The sequence below is a fragment of the Balaenoptera physalus genome (genome assembly GCF_965194825.1).
Source record: "Balaenoptera physalus genome assembly, chromosome: 18".
NCBI lineage: Eukaryota > Metazoa > Chordata > Mammalia > Artiodactyla > Balaenopteridae > Balaenoptera > Balaenoptera physalus.
Genome location: NC_138899.1, coordinates 74,947,146 through 74,967,289, shown reverse-complemented (window position 1 = coordinate 74,967,289; position 20,144 = coordinate 74,947,146). Strand labels below are relative to the sequence as shown.

Below are 20,144 nucleotides of genomic sequence, written 5' to 3'. Positions count from 1 at the left end.
TCTTCTAAGGATATAATTTATCCATTAAATCCACCCCTGGGGTTCTCTTATTTCTGGAAGGGTGTTCCTACTTTCTGTACAAATAAGATTCCAGGTAGCTCTGCATCATGATGTAGTCAAAGAAATCAAATAAAACTTTGCCATTTATTTAAAATCAAATCACACGACTAACATTTATTAGTATAAAATGGTGGCAAGCTTAAATGCATCTCCTGACACTATAAAATACTTGGAGGCCTGAACAGATCTTGTGCTTTTTTGCTATTCTTTTTCTTGCAAGCTCCATCCCTTTAGGACATAAACAAGTGGCCCAAAGCTCATTTTTTAAAGTGTTCTAAAGAAGCACTTGTCAAATTTCAAATTCAGATTTCCTTGCAGGCTGCACATGGAACAAATGAAAGATGATTCTGTTGAAACTTGAGTGCGCTTTCCCCTACACCTAGTGGCTCTTTGGGGCTTATCTTGTACGGTCATTAAATTAAAAAACCAGTTTCCTCTGAATAAGGTTATTCCTTTGGAATATGCTAAATAACAGTTATAAAAATATTTGGGGGAGGGTTTTGTTGGCATTGGAGGTGGCTTTTTTTTCCCCAAAATTTAAACTACAATTATATTTCAGCATACGTGCATTCTTTACATGGACATGTGCTGTTTTGTTCTAGTTTCTGTGGTAAATCAAATGTGCAAAGTCTCAAGTTTATGAATAAATCATATTAACAATAATTCTTATGAGGCTAAGTATAAAATTGAAAGTCTTGATTAAAAACCATCAGTACCTCCATTGTCGGGGGGGCACTGTGGTTCTCAGAACAGCTGCCTAGTGGTCCCCGTGCTTTACTGGGTTGGGATGCCTTCGCGCTGGCGACCTTATTCACCCTTTATTTATAGCACTATGGGTGTGTTTATTTCCATTCTTGTAAAAACTTTCTGCTGATGGCAAGATACACAAAGCTTTCAGATCAAGGACAGGGACCTACCATTTTTGGAACCGATCATTTTTTATGGGATGATTCATTATGGATTCTTTAGCAAAAGTGGATGGTCTTTTTTTCAGCCTTTGTTTTTAGCGCAACTAACCTAACTGGCTGTGTTTTAACACAACTAACCTAACTGGCTGGAATTCACTTTATTCACACTGACAAGTAAACGAATATATGGTCCTGGGTGGAGGGTTGACATTTCTAGGTTTTGATCAGCCCATGTATTCTAGTCTGATTCTAGAATCAGAGGAAAACTTAGAGAGGCACATCCTGTAAGGGTTAATCCACTAGGTCTCCAGCTTGAGTTCCTTCACGTCAGGGATCTGAAAAGATGGTGATGGGGGAGAGAGGAGGGAAGAATCCTTGAAATAATTGCAACTCTTTAAAATGGTTAATAGAAGTTGTATATTTGTAACTGATAAGGCTGCTCAGGAGACTCAAATGTCACATTTCTTGGATTTTTGGCTGGAACATGATGGCATTGATCATCCCATGGAAAGATCTATTAATAAAAACTTAATAAATGCAGTTTAGGAGATGAAAATCTTTCAGAAAAATGGGGTGCGTTGGGGAAAGATAACAAAATATTATGCAAAACCACTGACTGTTTGTTGCTTTAAAATAAACCCTTAGCACCTCCTACGAAAAGACATGGCGGTGAACAGCAGGGCTACAGAGTGAACAAAAGACAAATCTCCGCTCTTGTGGTGATGAAAATTTCGTATGGAGAGGCAGAAAATAAACAGGTAAGCAAGAAAGCAAGTAAGTAATTGATATGGGCTGAATTGTGTTCCTCTCAAAATCCACATGTTGAAGCCCTAACCCCCGGTACTTCAGAATATGACCGTTTTTGGAGAGAGAGCTTTAAAGAGGTAATTAAGTTAAAAATGAAGCTTTTAGGGTGGAGCCCTATTGCACTCTGACTGGTGACCTTATAAGAGGAAACTAGGACACACAGAGAGACAGCAGAGGAATGTGCAGAGAGGGATGACCATGTGAACAGGCAGCAAGAGGGTGGCCGTCTGCAAGCCAAGGAGAGAGGCCTCGGAAGAAACCTAACCTGTCAGCACCTTGATCTTGGACTTCCAACCTCCAGAACCGTGGGAAAATAAATGTCCTTGTTTTTTGTGTTTTTTTTAAATAAGTTTCCATTGCTTATGCCACTCAGTCTGTGGTACTTTGTTAAGGCAGCTCTAGAAAACCACTACAACAACTAAAACAGATATTGCCACTTCAGGTTGTGTTAAGTGCTATGAATAAAATGACCCAGGGGGACAGGGCAGGGAGACTCCAAGGGGGGTTTCCATCCACTGTGGGGGTTGAGAAGGCGGCTCTGAGGAGGGATATTTGTGCTGAGACCTGATGCCCAAAAGAAAAGCCACTTAAGAGAAGAGGGAAAACCGATGTCCAGAGCCTGGATTTTGGTAAAGTTACCAAGGAGATGTCACCACTGAGACCTCTTGGGGGTCCAGTCACCTATGTTCTTCCCCAGGCGAGCCCCCTGACCCCTGACCCCGTTGTGCACTGTTGCAGACTTGGACACGGTTACAAAACAGTGTGGTCCATGTGCCTAGCAAAATGTTATGATTTTACGCAGTATTTATATATGGCCGTTGTATTTGAAAATTCGCAGTTTTTAAAGATATCTGTGATAAAAACCGAACTTAAAAAAAAAAAAAAAAAGAGTAGGTAAGAGTTTTCCAAGCAAAGGGACCAAGACTCTGAGAGGAGGACAAGAAATGGAGAAGTTGGTGGGGCCTGAACTGAACTTGATCCGTGTGGGAGCCAGGGCAGGGGATGAAGTCAGAGTCGGAGAGAAATGGTTGGTGCAGGTTTGGGGGCGCCCAGCAAAGAGTGTGGCTTGATGTTAATGCAGGACGGTGTCAGCATTTGACTTAGGTTTTATATAAATCACTCTGGCTGCCATATGGAGGATGGATTACAGAGGGGCATAAGGAGAAGCAGGGCGATCCATCTGGAGAGTTTTTCCATAATCTAGGTAAGAAAACATGATGACTTGAATGATCGGGGTGGGAGGGAGCAGAGGAGGGTGTGTGGTTGGATTCTGGATGTGTTTTAAGGTACAGTCGACAGGACCAGCCAAACTGACCCCTTCAGCATCCATGGCAAGCGGTCATATAAAGGAAAGGGTTACAGAAGAGATGGTGATAATTTTACAGAGGCAAGCTTCTATGTGGAAACATGCATGTTCCCAAGGAATTAACAGCAGCGGTGATAAGGAATGCCAATTTAATCAGCGTTGCTTCTTGTGGCAAAGATACCCGGGAGCGCGCTTCAGCAGCCAGACCTCTGTGTCCCTGCTTTGACTTCCTGAAGAGCTTGAAATTCTTCTCTCTGCCCTTGGCCCAAAGTCTGTCATCCTCCCTGTATTTTTCTCCTGGGGAGGTTGTCATCATGCTAGCGACACACACGCAGGCCAGTCTTTGCTAGCGGAGTGGTGAAAACCACTTTCCTCCAGAAAAAAGTGTAATTGACAAGAGTGCAATCTGTCCACGGGCGGGCGGCTATAGGTAATAAAATAGAGCCTCACTTGGTTCAGGTGACTCAGATCCCATGTGTGGAGAGCTCTGTCCAGCCTCATAAGTCAGGTCCAGGTTCATCTACCGTCATCCTGATTTCTGCCCGACGCCGGCGAAGTCCCACTCTTCTTTGTCCACCCAGCACTAGGCCACGCTGTTCCTCCTGAATAACAGAGCCCTATTTCTGCAGGGTCCTCGATTCCAGTCTCAGTTCTAGCAAAGCTCTCAGTTAAAGTTCTCTGACTCCCCAGAAGAGGTCTTTTCTGATGCTCAGCTTCAATTGAAATAAACATCCAATCTCTCTTTTGGAGCTATCCTCTGGTTTCTGCCTCTTTTCCCTTTTACGTTGTTGTTCACTAGACTCTATGCCATCTGGTTTTTCCTGGAGGAATAAAAGGAGTACTTTTTGTTTACACATTAAAAGATAACACTTAATAATCACGAGAGCCATTCAACAGATACATACACTATACCATGTACTGTTCTAGATGAACCCTGCCTGAATCAGCTTTCTGACCCATTCTGACATGAAACTAGATTATCACTACAACGGTCCTTTGGAATATCTATTTGTATCAATACATAAAATCAATGCCTAATCAGTATCAATACCTAAAAGGCTTCTTTTACTCTAATCTTTGCAAAAATAACAAAAGGATTAATTAAGAATGACTGAGTTCAGAAAAGGCATATAAATGAATTTGTCTTTTAAAACTTGTCAAAAATCACAAATACAAATGTAATACATCTTCATTAGAAAAATGTGAAAGGACATAAAGACAGAAAAATAAACTCCATCCACAACCCTAACCCTAAATCTTCTCCTACCCCACACCATTTGTCTTGTTTTCTACATTTCTTGTAAATATTTGGACTCAACCTATATATAAAAATTTCGAATCTTGCTCTTTTTTTTCACTACCATAAACACTTTGCAAGCGTCACAACTCTTTGTAAATATCATAGTGAATGACTGCATATCATCCCATCATAAGGTCATGTGACAACATATATATTTATATATATATATATATATATTTACATTTATTATTTTTACCTGAGCTGGAACAGGTCCTTGAATATGACTTTTATATCCTCTCTCTTGCTAAACCCAGCATCTTGGGAAGATCCTAAGGAACAATTGTCCAAGGTCCAGCTATAATTAAGAACAAAAAATTAAAAGTCCTTAAATTGTATCGTTAACTCTTAGTCAAAGTTGAATGTATTTTAAATGTGCATTTATTTTCTTTCTTTTTGATATTTATAGCTCAATCTAGCATCCTTTAGACCCAGGTCTTTGGGCTCTTGGCAATTGGTAAAGATTTATATTTTGACTATGTACCCAGTAGAACAAATATATTCATATAATTGGTGATCGATGTTTCCACCTCCAAAAGTCCTTAATGCCAGCTATATCTTTTTTCAGTTGAACTATATTAAACTTTATTTAGTTTTCCTTTTTTTTAAAGAGATTTCACAATATCCTTGAGTTGCCCTGGAATATTACATAACTAGGGTCTTGGAGCCAGGATGAAAGTTATGTTAATATCACGTCTTACATGACAGGAACAACATTCTTCTGGTATTTTGATGGAGCAATAGTTTTGAGGAGCCAAAAGGAAAAAAAAAAATGCCATTGTTTGCCTGGCTGATTTTAAAGTCTCATTTTCATGGAATGAAATTCATTTAAAAGTCATTATAAGGCAGTTTTTAGTTATTACATTCTAGTGATGGAGGAGTTTGTAATGTATTCATAGAAATAATTAAATGCTCATAATAGGGCTCTTGTTCACCATTTCTGAAAACAGCATTCTTTTAAACTATAAAAGCTCAGAACCCTCCTATTATCTTTGATTGATCCCCTGAAATGCCCTCTCGTTCAGTTTCAAGTAGTAAAACACATTGAGGATTTGGAGAACCCGAAGGGGAAGTTCATAGAGGCTGACTGAGCTGAACAGTCAGAATTAGAGGTTTTCTTTTTAAAATGCATTACCTTGAACAACATTCAGCTAAAAATCTTGAGAAAAATTTAGATAGATGGAGAGGCAGAGCCTTTAGGTGGGATAGATTTTTTTTTCCCCCCTAATTCCTATGTTGCTTGGGATGAAGTTCCAGAAAGGAACCCTTAAAGGCATGAAGGGTCTAGGCCACCAGCACAGCAGTCTTTATCCCAGGGGACATGACTTTAAATTTATCCTGTCTTGGTTGCAGGAAGGAAAATTCTTTCTCTGCAAAACCTACTCCCACTTCCACCATCAGATTTCCTCCGATTTGTAGAAACTGTATCAGCATTTTGTGAAGGTGAAAGAGCTCTGAAACAAAGGGCTACGTTTGCTTTGAAGGTCTGGCGGGGACAAAGCAAGGTTCTTTTTCTCCCTGGAGGATTGGATGGCACAATAAAAGACAAGAATGTGAGTGAGGGGCACAAAGGAGAAATATAAAGGACACGGTCCAGCCCTTCTTGATAGGGCTAGTTTTCTATTCTCCTGGTTAGAAAAACATGCTTCGCCAACTAAGTTTGTCCTTTTCCATCTCTGTGGTTTTGTTGTACAACATCAGTTTACAGATTTCCTTGCTCTGCCCTCATATCTCTTTGTGCTGGATTCACCCACTCTTGTGACTACCACTCTGTGAACAGAATCAGTTGTAAATTTATTCCTACTTTTTCAGCTCTGTGGAATATCAGGGTTTTCTTTGTTTGCTTGTTTGTTTTTGTAGGATGTAATCTCCCAAATAACCTGGTAAATTTTAAAAGAAAATCAAAGATATTCAAACTTCAGCCATGCAAGGATCTTGACCACCCCTTTCTGTGGCACAGTGGCTCCTAGGCCACCTCTGTACCTTGCGTTCCCTTCCATTTACAGCAAATTACCCTTTACACGCTAATCATCAACACTGCCAAAACCAGAGCATGATTGGAGCAATTGATTCTTTTATTCTTTAAATTAAAATTAAGCCAAAAGACCAATGCTCAGAGTAGCAAATAAAGAAAGGTCTACCTGTTTCAAGAAAGTCTGAAGGATTACATTCCAGATCTGCAAACCCCATGCATTTGGAAGTGATTATTTGCTTTGTAAAAGAATCTTTGACTTTGCAAAGGAGCCACTAGAGGATTTGCTTGAAAGCTCTATTGCGCAGAAAATCATTTGGTTTACTTACCTTTAATTTACACCAAGGGCTCTTCTCTTGGGTAAAGCCAGCGATATCCTGCAAATGGCCAAGGATGCCAACCACTTACTAGAGAAAGTCTGACAGGTAATACCTGTTAAAATCGCTGACTGGGTTGGTGGGAGTTTTTTTAAGAATGAATGACAGGCAGACATCCGTACATTGCACTAAACTTTGGAGAAGTCCCCACCTTGGAGAAGCAGAACGGTCTTGTCTGTCAATGGAGACCTGTTTGACTTGGTGAGGTAATTGTAAGTTGCTGACCTTAGATCTTGGCTGAGATAATCAGGTTATTAAAGTACACAAAGGAGAATTAGCTCTAATACAGAAACTTGAGACAAGAGTTTAAGGGAGGGTCCAGAATAATTTAAAAACTGTGAATATTTTCAAAGAGTTCCCATTGTGCATTTTAAACTCATCTAAATGGAGAAGCACGAGGTGAGTTAATGAAAAGTGTGGAATGGTCAGATCATAGCTTAATTGTACAGTTTTGTTAAAAATAATAGATTCACAGTTACCGAGCCCCACACACCATGGCCAGCCAGTGTGCTGGGCATTTTCTCTCTATTTCATTGAACACAAAGTCATAAATTGATGAACCCAACAATTTAAACCATGTTTAAAGGCAACGTTTCTTTAAATCTGGAATTAGAAGCAAAATCTTACTCATTTTAGACTGGGTTTTTCCTCCTAATGGCAAGAATTTTACATTTGCAAAGGGACAAATTATGTTGAACTCATGGGTAATTAAATATTGACTTCAGTGCATCTAAATTATTGCTCATTTTACAAAAAGATTAGAATTAGGCATTATATGTGCGTGATGTGGCTTAGAAGTAAGATTAAAACCTAGTTTCTTTTTCATTTATTTCCTCAAATAGCTTTTTAGTGGAAGGGTTTCTCTTTCCTTCCTCTCCTTGCATCCCAAAGGATTTTGCTGAAGAAGGAAACCCCAGGCTCTCTCGTAGGCAGCGACAGGAGAGAGCTACGTGTCATTCCTGCCCAGTGATGGGACTGGCTTTCCCACCGTAGAGAAGAAAGGGCACCCATCCGAGTCCTTTTCCTCCTAACCAGTGCCGAATGCCTCAAAACTGAAATTTCACAAAAGACGTTAACGGGATTAAGTTCTGGCCAAACAATTGCCTTTGGCAGTTCTGAAAACTCTCTCTGAAGTTGGCATGACTCACATTGCCCTCACTGGACCTTTCCGGTCATTATACCTGTCTACCCACCTAGTTCCTCACTCACCTTGGCTCTATTTTTAGGCATCTACATTGTTGTTTCAAGGACTGATTTATAGCATGACATCACTGTTAGTTACCTTCAGTTGATATTGTTCTCTAATTGTTGCGTGCGTTCTGTCTTGTCTCCCCCAACAAGACAGTCATGTCACCAGGTGACTCACACTTCCCTACGGCGCCCAGGAAATCACGAGTCAGACAACACATGTGCTCCGGCTCTCGACTCTGTGTCAGGGGCTTGGATGTCCGACTTGGTGAGCTTAGGCGGTAAGGGCCTGAAACAATAACAACTGTATAGTAAGGGACTATTTTTTAATATCCGCATATTTCCTTATTCAATATTAGACCTTTCCTGATGGTTTCTTCCTTGATAGACAAAAATTACATTTCTTTCTCCTCTTTCATCTTCTCAATATACTCGAGAAGGTCATAATTCTACCAATATGTCATAATTCTACAAATATCATATACTGCAGAGCCAAGACTTATACACCATAACTACAGTTTCTTTAGAGCACAGCGTTACATTGTTGAAGTTTCAAGCGGCCTCCTCTCTTCCCTTGTATAATGTGTCAGCCTCTATTTTCCCCAGGGCTCCATCTGATCATTTACATTTTTGAATTTCTGCTTTTTCCTGGTTACCCCCCTCTCAGAGCTCTCTGCCCTGCTCCAACCTGATTTCCTGCCTCTTCAGCCTGCTTTATAGTCATTATTCAGGCTTCCCTTCAACGCTGTCCTCACTGGATCCGCTTCTCCCAAATCCCTTCTAATTTTAGTCCCCAGTTTTGCCTGAGTCCATCCTCCAAAATCTGGGCACATCGCTTATATGAAATCATGGCTTTATTTTACACTTGAGTTGGAATTGCTAGTTTTGCTGGGTGGGGGACATGTCTTCACGTGAAAATAAGGTGTTTTGATAGTTGGGTTTTTTTTTTTTTTGGTAGTATTTTTTTTTTAACTCGTTTCCTGCCAGGGGTCCATTGTTGCAGCAGTGGGATGAAAGAGAGAGGGAGAAGGAAGAGGATGGCAAGATAAGGGCGCTGAAAGGAAAGATAAAAGGTCACCGTGAGGTTACTTGCTCCCTGCTTTCCAAAGGCCGGCCTTGCATTTCAAGGCACTGCTGTCTTCAAGGAAATTGGTTTTCAATTACACGTCTGTCATAAGCTGTTGCTTCGGGGTCCAGGACACAGGCTCAGATTACTATATTTGTACTGGAAGTGATGCCAGCAGAGGCTCAGAAAAGTGATGTTTATTCAGGCGGTATTCGGTGACTCAGGCGGGCTCCTGTACCTCCTCATTGTCTATTTCCCTGGCTGTTAGCCAGCTGTGAGTTATAAGAAGTTAGAGAGAAGCTATATATGAGCTACCGAAATAACAACAACTTATTACTGTTTCACAAATAATTATTAAAGTTGGCTTTGATGGTTTCAAGAAGTAAAAAAACAGAACATTGTGTCAATCCGTGGTAGCCCCATAATTTCCATATGGAAGGATGTTGAGGGGTCACAGTTTTGTTGGAAGGACCAGAGCTAAGGGACTTATCTAGAAGCAGTGTTTCCATGTGGCACGTACTGTTTTTACTTAGATTGTCTGCTTATTTGGGGTAGCAGAGGAATAGCTGATGGAGATTTTAGGGAGAGTCTGAGACTTTCCAACACATATTGTTATGTTGGACGTGGGGGTCTTTTTCAAACATTGTTTCCAATGTCCATGGTAGGAAAATCAGAAGAATACCATGTCTGAAATTTTAAAAGTTTTCAAACTGCAAACTTCCACATCCCCTCTCACCCAGGCTCCATGTATCTTATTTTGCACACCACTGGCATAGTTTTACACAAGTAATCAATATAAGGAGAAAGTTGAGATAAGTATCTGGGAATCCTAATTGAATCTGATGTGCTATGCATGTAAACTTGGAGCTGGCTGACAGTTTGCAGAACTATATTTCTTGTATCAGATGTCAAGAAGCCTGCCTGCCTGAAAATACCTACCATAATTACCTGCTAGGGTATGCCTGTTAGTCATTCCTTGAGTCTAGTCACCCAAGACCTTACTAGAATGTTATATTAGAATAAAAACACTCATTATGTCCCATGAATAATTTAGTATAAATTTAATTATTGCATTACCTAGTTGGTCACCTGCCAGATCCCAAGGGAATGGGATGTAGGATTGGTAAATCTGGATAAATGAAGAGTGACTAGAAAAATTGCAAAGCATGGGTGCTTCAGTGGAGGACATCAGTGCAGAGGCAGACAGAGGGCATCAGAGGACAGTGGGTTCTGGGAGAATATTCATAAAAGAGGGCCCAGAAGATGAAAAATCAATTCACCTAGTCACTATTTTAACTATGGCTAGCTCTGTATTTGTGGCATATAGTTAGGATTAAATTTGGTTGTAAGTAATATGTTACAGTGACTTAAGCAAGAAAAACTGTTTTCTCTTATGTTCTGTAAGTCCAGAGACAGTTACTTCTGAGCTAGATTGTACTTCATAGTTTCAGGAGAACCCAAACTCTTTTTGTTTGTTTGGTTGGTTGGTTGTTTTTGCATGTATAGTTTCCATTTTCCACGTCTGTCATCTCATGGCTCAAGATTGCTGCTGGAGCTCCAGCCATCGCCTCTACATTCTCATCAACAGAAAGATGGAAGGAGAAAAGAGAGGTATGACCCCTCTCTTCCATTTTCATTTATATCTCTTGGGCCAGAACTTAGACATATGCTCTTACGTTTAACTGCAGGAGAAGTTAAAAAGCATGGTCTTTATTTTGTACCGTGAGTGATGTATTCTATTACTGTGGAAAAAGGGGAGAGAATCCTGAGTCCCTGCCACAGGTTTACAGCTCCCATCTATGCTGGTTCCACTGTTGGGTTTCAGTCACACCTCAGCATTTCTACCAATTTTGTAAGCAGTGCTGGCCAGAAGTCTGATGTGTGTCAGTGAAGTAGGAGACTGGAGAGGCTGTCAGTGAGCAGCAGAGCTGGCAGGGTGCTGAGGGAGCCATACACTCAGGGACATGGCCACCAGTCACTGGGCCTGCGGATGTGGCACTCTGTAGGGGAGGAAAGAGCCAGGTCACCAACAACAGGGAGCCTGAAGAAAAAAAAGAAAAAAGAAACAACACCACAGCTGCCCCTGTGAAATTCAGCTCGGCTTTTTCACAAGCACATGGAGCACATGAGGAACTCTCAGAAACACTGGGAGACAGGGAGGCGGACCTTGCTTTGGACCAGGATCCGACATTAACTATCAGGGCAAAAGGAAGTGAAACACTGGCTACAGTGAAAACCTTCGATAATTCACAATTGAAAGAAAAGTTCTTTCTGTGAGTTTAGGTTATGATTTGGGCAGAACTTAGAGAAACTCGTTTCTTCACATGTCTCTTTTTCTGCTTGGGAAACCTGATGGTGGTTTAATTAACCCCAACTGAATATCAGCAGCAGGTAAGGTCTGATCTGGTCCTTTTTTTAACTCTGTCAGATACTAACATCAAAGCCTCCGTGGACTTTGTTATTGTGAGTATTACATTCTGCTCTGTTTCTTCCTTTTATGCATTAAAAACTAAAGACAGAGTTATTTCAAAGTTATGGTCTAAAAATTAGGGTTTTCATGGTAATATTAATTTATTTCCCCATTTTCCATGTCCTATTCCAAGATTTTGCAATTAGCAGGATAATTGGAAGTTTAAAATACCATGGTCAATATGACCGGTTTAATGTTTTGTTTTTGTTTTTTATAAAACCTTAGATGTTCTAACTTTATAGCTTTCAGTGTTTTATGGCTTTTTTATTGCCTCTGCAAAGGTTCTGTCTTAATATATATGAAAGTTTTTAATAGCTGCATCTGCTGACATCTATTTTACTCCTATTTTACAGAAACAAGTAAGCATGCAAAAGATGAGATTAGAACCTTGCTATATACACAACTGAAAGAACATTGGTGATGTGAATAACACCATTCAAGCTTAATGGCCTTTGTTTCCCTCACCAGAGGGCATGGATTATTATATTTGCATCTGAAGGTTGTGTACTTAGAATAGCTCACTACCTTGGGCACAGAGTGTGGCAGGTGACAGACATTGCTAGATGTCTACCTTACCATTCCTTCTAGACTTGCTTTTTTGGATAGAAGCCTGATGAGAAAAAGATGAAATTTCTCATCCTCTTTTGTATGGAGGTGCAGCTATGGGACTAAATTCTGCCCAATGAGGTTAAGAGGGAGCCTCGTAAAAGGATGAAGGATGCTCTTCTTTGATTTCCCTTCTTTCTGTCACTTGGAATGTAGATTTTTAGATCATGAAATGATGGAGTAAGGCTGATGAAACAAGAGGACAGAAGGAGCCTGGATTCCAGAAGAGCCGTCATATTAGTCCTGGAGGCAAACTCTGGTTTTTTACCTAAAAGAGAAAGTTCGATCTGGTGTAAACACTACTATTTAGGATTTCCTCAATTAGGCACCGAAGATGAATTCTAGTGGATGGACTGAGATTCTGAAACATGGGAAAGAGGATACAGATCAGAGATAGCAAAGGCAAGAATCTTGTATTCTACAAGTTGTGGGTCCTAGCTGGGACTCACAGTCACCTGTCAAGCTTCTAGACCAAGGAATGTTCGTCAACTTTTCTATCCTTTGCAGAGACTGGACAATGCTTGAGCAGGTACACAAAATAGCTGTTGAATAATGAATCAATAACCAAATGAGTGAAGAAAAGGAAGTCTTGTAGGGGGTGGGGAATGTGGAAGGGATGATTTTTGCTCATTAGACCAAAAATACATGAGAAAACTTGCTTTGTGTACTTAAAAAATTAATTTTAAATTCATGATGGATGAATATGCTTCAGAGTGATTCAAATGCTAAAGTAGTCTTAAAACTATTCTTAAAATTGATTATCTATAATTAGCCCATCAGGTATGTGTTGAACATCTATGGGTCCAGCACTGTGCTGGATATATAATACTGTAGTTTATATTTTAAAATGATTTCTCATTTGTGATATATGATATATGATGGGGCACTCCGGAGCCTCATTCTTGCTCTCTCTCACCTGTAGGGTTATTTCGAGGCAGTGGTAAGTCAAGGGAGAGCATCAACAAATACTCTAATTACCCTACAGATCTGTCTTTTTCTCTCCTGCCCACCGGTGTAGCCCATGCACCTTGTCCCAGTATGGAGACTAAAGAAGATACCTGTAAAGCCCAAAGGAATGAAGCTCTAATGGTGGAATGTCAGGCATCTTGCCAAATAAAAAAACTAATATAGTCTCGCTCTGTCCAAATGTGTTGTAATGAAGATGGAATTCTACTGTTTCTAGACTCCTCTTTTCCATGCTGCTCTGAGTTCCTCAACCTAAATCTTCATTGATGATCCAGTTCCCAGTGTTTGTGACTTTTTAGAGATCCAGATAGTCAAAGTTGCGCTATAGGTATTCTGGAGTCATCTGAAAGAACTGTGAACCACTCCTGGAATTCTCTTCAGAGAATACTAACAGGATTATTCCAGATTCAGTGATTTCAGTTTCACATTACTTGGATTGGGGGAATTTGGGGAAGATGCCAAAGTCAGGTTGGTCACCCCTTAGGGTTGGGGTATGAGTAGGAATGTCTCTAAATCAACACTGTTCGGTAGAATTTTCTGCAGTAAAAGGAATGTGGCTATTGTGACTGAGGAATTGGGTGTTTATATTTTATTTAGTTTTAAATGATTTAAATAGCCACATGTGGCTAGTGGCTACCACATTGGAGTGCATAGTTCTAGAATTTTGTATTCCTAGTTGTTATAAATGTGTCTAGAGAGCAAAGATTTAAAATCTTATCCGAAGGAGAATGCTGAGGTCAGCCAAGAAAAATGCTGCCAAAATGGGTGGTCAAGCTCGAGAGGTGATCGCAAGGAATCAAAGCTGAGTGCAGAGGACCAACTGGGGCCAGAGACGGACAAGGCCAGATAGAGACAATGAGGGCAGAGTGTCCAGTGGGACACACAGGCAGCTTCCCCTCAGCCCACAGTTTGGGACCCTTTGCCTACAGCTGTATTTTTTCTTTATTTACTTTTTAAATTTTTATTGGAGTATAGTTGACTTACGATGTTGTGTTAGTTTCAGGTGTAGAGCAAAGTGAATCAGTTATACAGGTACATATATCCACTCTTTTTGTTTTTTAGATTCTTTTCCCATATAGGCCATTACAGAGTATTGAGTAGAGTTCCCTGTGCTATACAGCAGGTTCTTATTAGTTATCTCTTTTATCTATAGTAGTGTGTATATGTCAATCCCAATCTCCCAATTTATCCCTCCGCCCCATCCCCTGTTAACCATAAGTTTGTTTTCTACATCCCTGACTCTACTTCTATTTTGTAAATAAGTTCATTTGAACCCTTTTTTTTTTTTTTGGTTCCACATAAGAACACATAACTTGCATTTGATTGCCTCAGCCTTCTTAAAAGGTCCAGGCCTGATGTCCAAGCAAAGTTTGGCCATAGAGAGAGATTTGAAGATCACATGTCAGAAGCCCACAGATTATACTATGTTGCCATATTTAAATACTAAGCTAGATTTTTTTTAAGTAAAAAATTTTCTTTTGCTAATATGTTGCTTTGGGGTTTTCCATTTAGTCTTTTTTTCTCCTGATATGAGAAATCTTATTTTGCCACAAATCAACCAAATACCAAAAAAGAAAATTTGGGACGAAAGCAAAGATATATCGATATTTTTCAGTTCAAAGTGTTTGTAATTTTATCTAAATACTTATAAGTTAACTTTCCCATCTTTAATTAAGAAAGTATGTGAAACTCTATTTGAAAAATTCATCAGAAAGCCCACCTGACTGTGACTGGCATTTTCAGTTGCCCTGGAAACAGGCTCAAGACTCTGTTGCATTGTTTCAACTTAATGGGACGATACAATAGTCCAGTGTCTTTCAGATCCGCTGTTTCGTGTGTCTTTAAATTTATCACTATAGATACTGGGTACAATTAACAAAGACTTTGGAAGGAGGGATCCTGAGAGCATTGACAACACTGAATCATGCCTTTCTAGTTTTTCTCAATGTGAGGCTTTCTTTGGAATTGTAGAAAAAAGTCAGGAGGAAACGTAATCCCACAGGGAACTGGTCTTTGAAAATCCTTAAAGTGAAAGGACTCTTCTTAAAGAGTTCTTCTTTCTCAGCCAAGGCTCAGAAGGGCTAGACTACTGGGCTCAGGACGTTTGGGGAGAGAGAAAAACATCGACGCTCCTTCAGTCTTACACTTGTGAGATCGGAAGTGCTCAGGCTCAGACTCGTGCTTGCCAGCCAAGCAGACAAGTAGCAGGAGAATGAATTCTGTGGTTAGGAAGTTGCGTCACTGGGGGTGGGGTGGAGGCAGGAGAGCCAATCCCGTGCATGGACACTGTGTGATTGGCAGAGAAGTCAACCTATCCAGGTGTGGTGGGGAAGAACACATTTTCAGGATAAGTATTCACCACCCAGGAGAACCCTGATTTGGCTAGCCCATTTTCCCGGGTCTCGTTATGTAGATTACTTCGGTGTTGGTAAAAGAAAGGATGGACTGATTTATACTGGAAGGGGCAGAGAACAACTCTGTGCTAACCCTTGCCCCACTCCTGATACACTGAATTAGAAGGTCTGCAATTGAGGTGAGAGCATTGTGTTGAAAGAGCTTCCCAAATGAGTGTTTTCTTCATGCTTGATAAAGGACCATTGTTCTAATCGATGCAACCATAGAATAGGTCAGATCTGAAGAAAAAGGTACATTTAGGAGTAGGCATGGCAGTAGTGTATATGGGAGGAGGTCATGGATTATGGTATTAGAGATAAATACATGGATTTTGGCAGTCGGATAATAAGCAGTAGCTGTAGAACAGAGCGTCGTTACTCACGGCGGGGTCTGCGGGTCAGCAGCATCAATGTCATCTGAGAACTTGTTAAAAAATGCAGAACCTTGGACCATATCCTAGACCTGTGGGATCCGCATCTGCATTTCAACGAGGTCCCCGGTGTCGTGGGAAAGGTGGTCTAGGATTCTGGTGGTGGGAGCAGCAAAATACCCTGGGATGAAGAGGCAAGGCTTAGGAGCCAGACTGCCTAATTCACATGATCCTGACATCCCATGCAGGCTGAGCCCATGGGCAAGGTGCACGAGTGCTCTGTGCGCCTCAGCTTCCCCATCTGTAAACTGGGTGCAGTAATATCCCCGCAACTCTGGGCTGTTACAAGGAAGAAATCATAAATCCAAGTAAAGCACTTATCTAGAGGGTAGTAGGTGCTCAGTAAATGCTAGATCCTAGTCATCTTTCCTTAGATGGAATGATGTTGGACCAGTCTCTTCACCTCTCTGGACCTCAGTTTCCACATTGAGAACATGAGGGCAATAATAAGTAGTCACTGGGCTGCGGTGAGGGCTATCAGAGACATACGTGGTCTGCGGTCTGTAAACACGTCTCCAGATGTGAGGATGCTGTCGTCGGCCGCCTGTCAGAGGGAGAAGGACAGGTACGAAGGCTAAGCTTTCAGCCAGTCCCAGCAAGAAGGCAAGACCTCCCGAGGGGAAGGGGACCACCGAGGTTTTTCTGAAGCCCAGTGAGAACCAGACCACCCTCAAATATGTGATAAGGTAAAAGGTCATTGGGCTCAAGTCATCCTGTCCTCTGTCTTATTCTCTCCCCCTCCACCCATGGACCGGATTGGACCACCCATGAAGAGATAGATGTTTGTGCAGTGGCTGGAGGGTAAATGACATCTTTGTGCAACCCTGGCTGGAGTGTGGCAGGGAGCAGCAGGGGGGCACCACCCCCAGTTCTGTCCTAGAGTCCCTCAGACTTCCCTCTTTCTTTCTTGTCCTAGACAATCCTTCGGCAAGCTGACAACTCAGAGTTTGACACTTTGGGTCCTCTTTTTATTTTTATTTTTTTTATACATTTATTTATTTATTTTTGGCTGTGTTGGGTCTTCGTTGTGGCGCACGGGCTTTCTCTAGTTGCGGCGAGCGGGGGCTACTCTTCGTTGCGGTGCGCGGGCTTCTCATTGCGGTGGCTTCTCTTGTTGCGGAGCACAGGCTCTAGGCGCGCGGGCTCAGTAGTTGTGGCACGCGGGCTCTAGAGCGCAGGCTCAGTAGTGGTGGCGCACGGGCTTAGTTGCTCCACGGCATGTGGGATCGTCCCGGGCCGGGGCTCAAACCCGTGTCCTCTGCATTGGCAGGCAGATTCTCAACCACTGTGCCACCAGGGAAGCCCTGGGTCCTCTTTTTAATCTTGACTTTCCTCTGACGGTGCAGCCGAGCAGATCTGGGATACATTTCATTATTTGCAGAACCGAGAGACATATAAAATCATTTACACTCACTTCCTGTAGCTGGCTTAGTGCCTAAGGGGCAGAAAAGCTGACCCTGGATTTATTGCTGCTGCTGGGAGACTTGGGAGGTTTCGGCAGCAACATCACATTTTTTTTCCATCACGGTTCAGCTAGATGGAAGCACTGTGAGTGAGACTCAGTCCCAAGTGCCTCGGGACACTGTCAGGGCCAAGGAGTTAATGCAGCCACTACAGGGGCCCCTAGAGGCCTCCAGAAAGGTCTGTGTGAGAATATGTACCAGATGGGAAGGAGAAGAATCCACGCCGAGTCATCGGGCGCTGACTGCTTGTTCCTTGTGCAATCCCCCGCCTCAACACTGGCCTTCTGCTTGGATCACCGAGTCCACAGTACCTCTTTCTGTGTCTTCCTGGTCCTCCAAGATGGCCTCTACAATTACAGTTGCAAAATCTAAAGCCCAAGTGAACACTTGAGGAATGTAAGCTGTGCCGAGCAAGTCTTTGCTTTTCCCTTTCATCATCCGTTGCCCCATCTAGAACCATCTGTCAAGGCTTTGACAGCAGAATGCCCCCCCTCACAGAGACAGCATAAAACTTAAGTTTAACCAGAGCAGAAATGCTGGTCCTGACCCTCTTCAGTCATCCGATCTCCTGAAGGAAGCCCCCAGCCCGGCCCTGCCCTGCCTGAGCTATCCTATTGTGTCTTTCTAGTTGGGGGAAAGACTCTTTCTGTCTCAGGAACAATGTTAGTCACTGTTCAGAAGAAAAAGCACATTTGTGATGCTCCAAGATATTAAATAAGAATGCCCTGATTCTCCCGAGGCTCTCTGGGAAGACAGAGTTCTGAAGACTGACTCAACTATTCACGACTTAACATGGCAAGGGCTGGATGGTTTGCCAGAGAGAAGCAGGCACCTGCTGGTCTCAGCGCTGGGCAACTGCAGACCCTCTTACTTGACAGAAGACAGATGGCCCGGTGGGAGGGTTGGTTGCGTAGCAGGGCATCCATGTGTGTGTGAGTGTGTGTGTGTGTGTGTGTGTGAAGGTTGTCTCCCCATTATCCTCTGAGAGGGTCCCACGTCAGGAGGTGAGTTCTCAGAAGGAAGGAGGGCACCTGGGACATCATGCCCATTCACTGGTCCAGAGGGGCTGATTGGACCCCACTTCCTAGGGTGGTGCAGCTTCTGGGTCCTTCCGGGGTGTTGGGGTCCCTGACCCTGGCCAGTGTGGAGGGGAGGTCCTGCGGTCCTGCTCGGAATGGAACAGGTGGTGAGGCCCCTTCCCCAGGGAGAATCGGGCTGCTCTGAGACAGTTTTGTCCTTCAAAACAAAAGGGTCCCTTGATGTAAAAGAAAATGCTGGTCCTAACTTCTTCGTTTACTCTTGGTGGGTAACAAGCCTCCCATTCACTTTCCAGAGGGTCTCTTTCTCTGGGGCCTCAGAGAAGGCGCATTGTTAGGAGACTGGAGGATGGAAATGTGGGCCAGTGAGGGCTGTGCTGTGAGCTCTCAGGGCGCTTAAATACTTGGAAACAAGCCCCTCCTTCCCCTTTCAGAGAGAGGCTTATTCAGGTTGGAGATTCGGAAACTTTCTCTTTTGTGATGTAGACTCTTTTGATCCATCAACCGTGACATTAGTTTCTTCTCAAACCAGGTGAAAAAATGACTAATAAAAACAAGTCTGGGTTTTCCTTGTTTATGATACATCCCGTCACTTGGACACATGCAATTAAGTCTTCAAACCCCCTAGACATAGTTCTCTAAAGAATAGGGGAATCGTTTGAAGACAGGTGATAAGTTCCTCGAAACAGAAAGGAATGTGTTCTTTGGATAAGAGCAAAACTTCAACTCGTCCTTTTTTTGCTGGGGGAAAAAAAGTCTCTGGTTTAAGGTATCCTTCAATCACTTCGGCAGAAAACCAGGAACATTGGCACAAAAAAGAAACCAATTTTCAAAAGGAATGAAAACACTAAGATTGAACTACACCCTCCCAGTCCTATTTTTTCACCTCTCATCTGTCTGTGGGTGACTCTAACACCTGTGTCTGGATGCTTCTCTCTGGACTCCAGATCTACCTTTCCAACGCCTGCTGGATTTGTCCACCAGTGGGTATCTTGCTGTCCCCCAAATTCAATGTGTCCCACTCTGGACTCCACCCTCCCCTTTGGAATGCCACCTCCTCTTGATTCCCTTGTTTCTGCTGATGGCATCAACTCTTGTAACCAAGCAGGACCCTATGGGAAAGAGAGCTCCTCATGTCCTCCGCCTGCCTCTTGTTTGTAGGAAAACTCTAGCCTCCCAGGCCTTTCCCAAATTCCAAAGAGTATATTTAATCAGAGAAGTGAGAAAATGCAAAAAGAAAGGAAAACAGTCAAACAAGACAAAATAACAATACTTTAGCCATTAAACAAAGTCAAAGACCTTTAGTTCCACCTCAAGGACTGTAGATAATATTCTGAGCCATGTCCTTTGAGCTCTTTTGCAGATACTAGAATTCCCACCATGTGGAAGAAGTTAACTGTGTGCTGCCCACAAGCACGTAGACCCCAGACCGGTTGGAACCAGAAGGTTGATGATGTTGACTCCCGATTACCTCACCACCAACCAATCAGAAGAATGTCCACGAGCTGATAACACACCTCACAACCCTCCTCCCTCACCCTGTCTTTAAAAACCTTTCCCTGAAAGCCTTCAGGGAGTTCAGGTCTTTTAAGCACTAGCTGCCTGGACTCCTTGCTTGGCACTGGCAATAAACGCTTCACTTTCCTTTACCACACCGGGTGTCAGTAGATGGGCTTTACTGTGTAATGTCAAGAGGACCCAAGTTTGGTTCAGTAACATTATCATTGTGAATGTTGTCAATTCTCTCTCTTTAGTGATTCAGAACCCCCCACCCCCACCCCCCGGTTCCCACCACTA

General features: G+C 42.4%; 1 long non-coding RNA gene across 3 annotated transcripts in view; it reads left to right on the top strand.

Annotated features, from left to right (window-relative positions):
- LOC309647882 overlaps nt 1–20,144 on the top strand; it is a 655,782-nt gene that overhangs the window by 177,636 nt on the left and 458,002 nt on the right. For 2 of the 3 annotated variants that reach the window (XR_014256345.1, XR_014256346.1), the window contains exon 5: nt 1,614–1,726. This is a non-coding gene — a long non-coding RNA (uncharacterized lncRNA). Of the gene's footprint in view, nt 1–1,613; nt 12,587–12,979; nt 16,949–20,144 lie in introns of all 3 variants that reach the window. The other variant, XR_014256344.1, reaches the window with a different exon arrangement.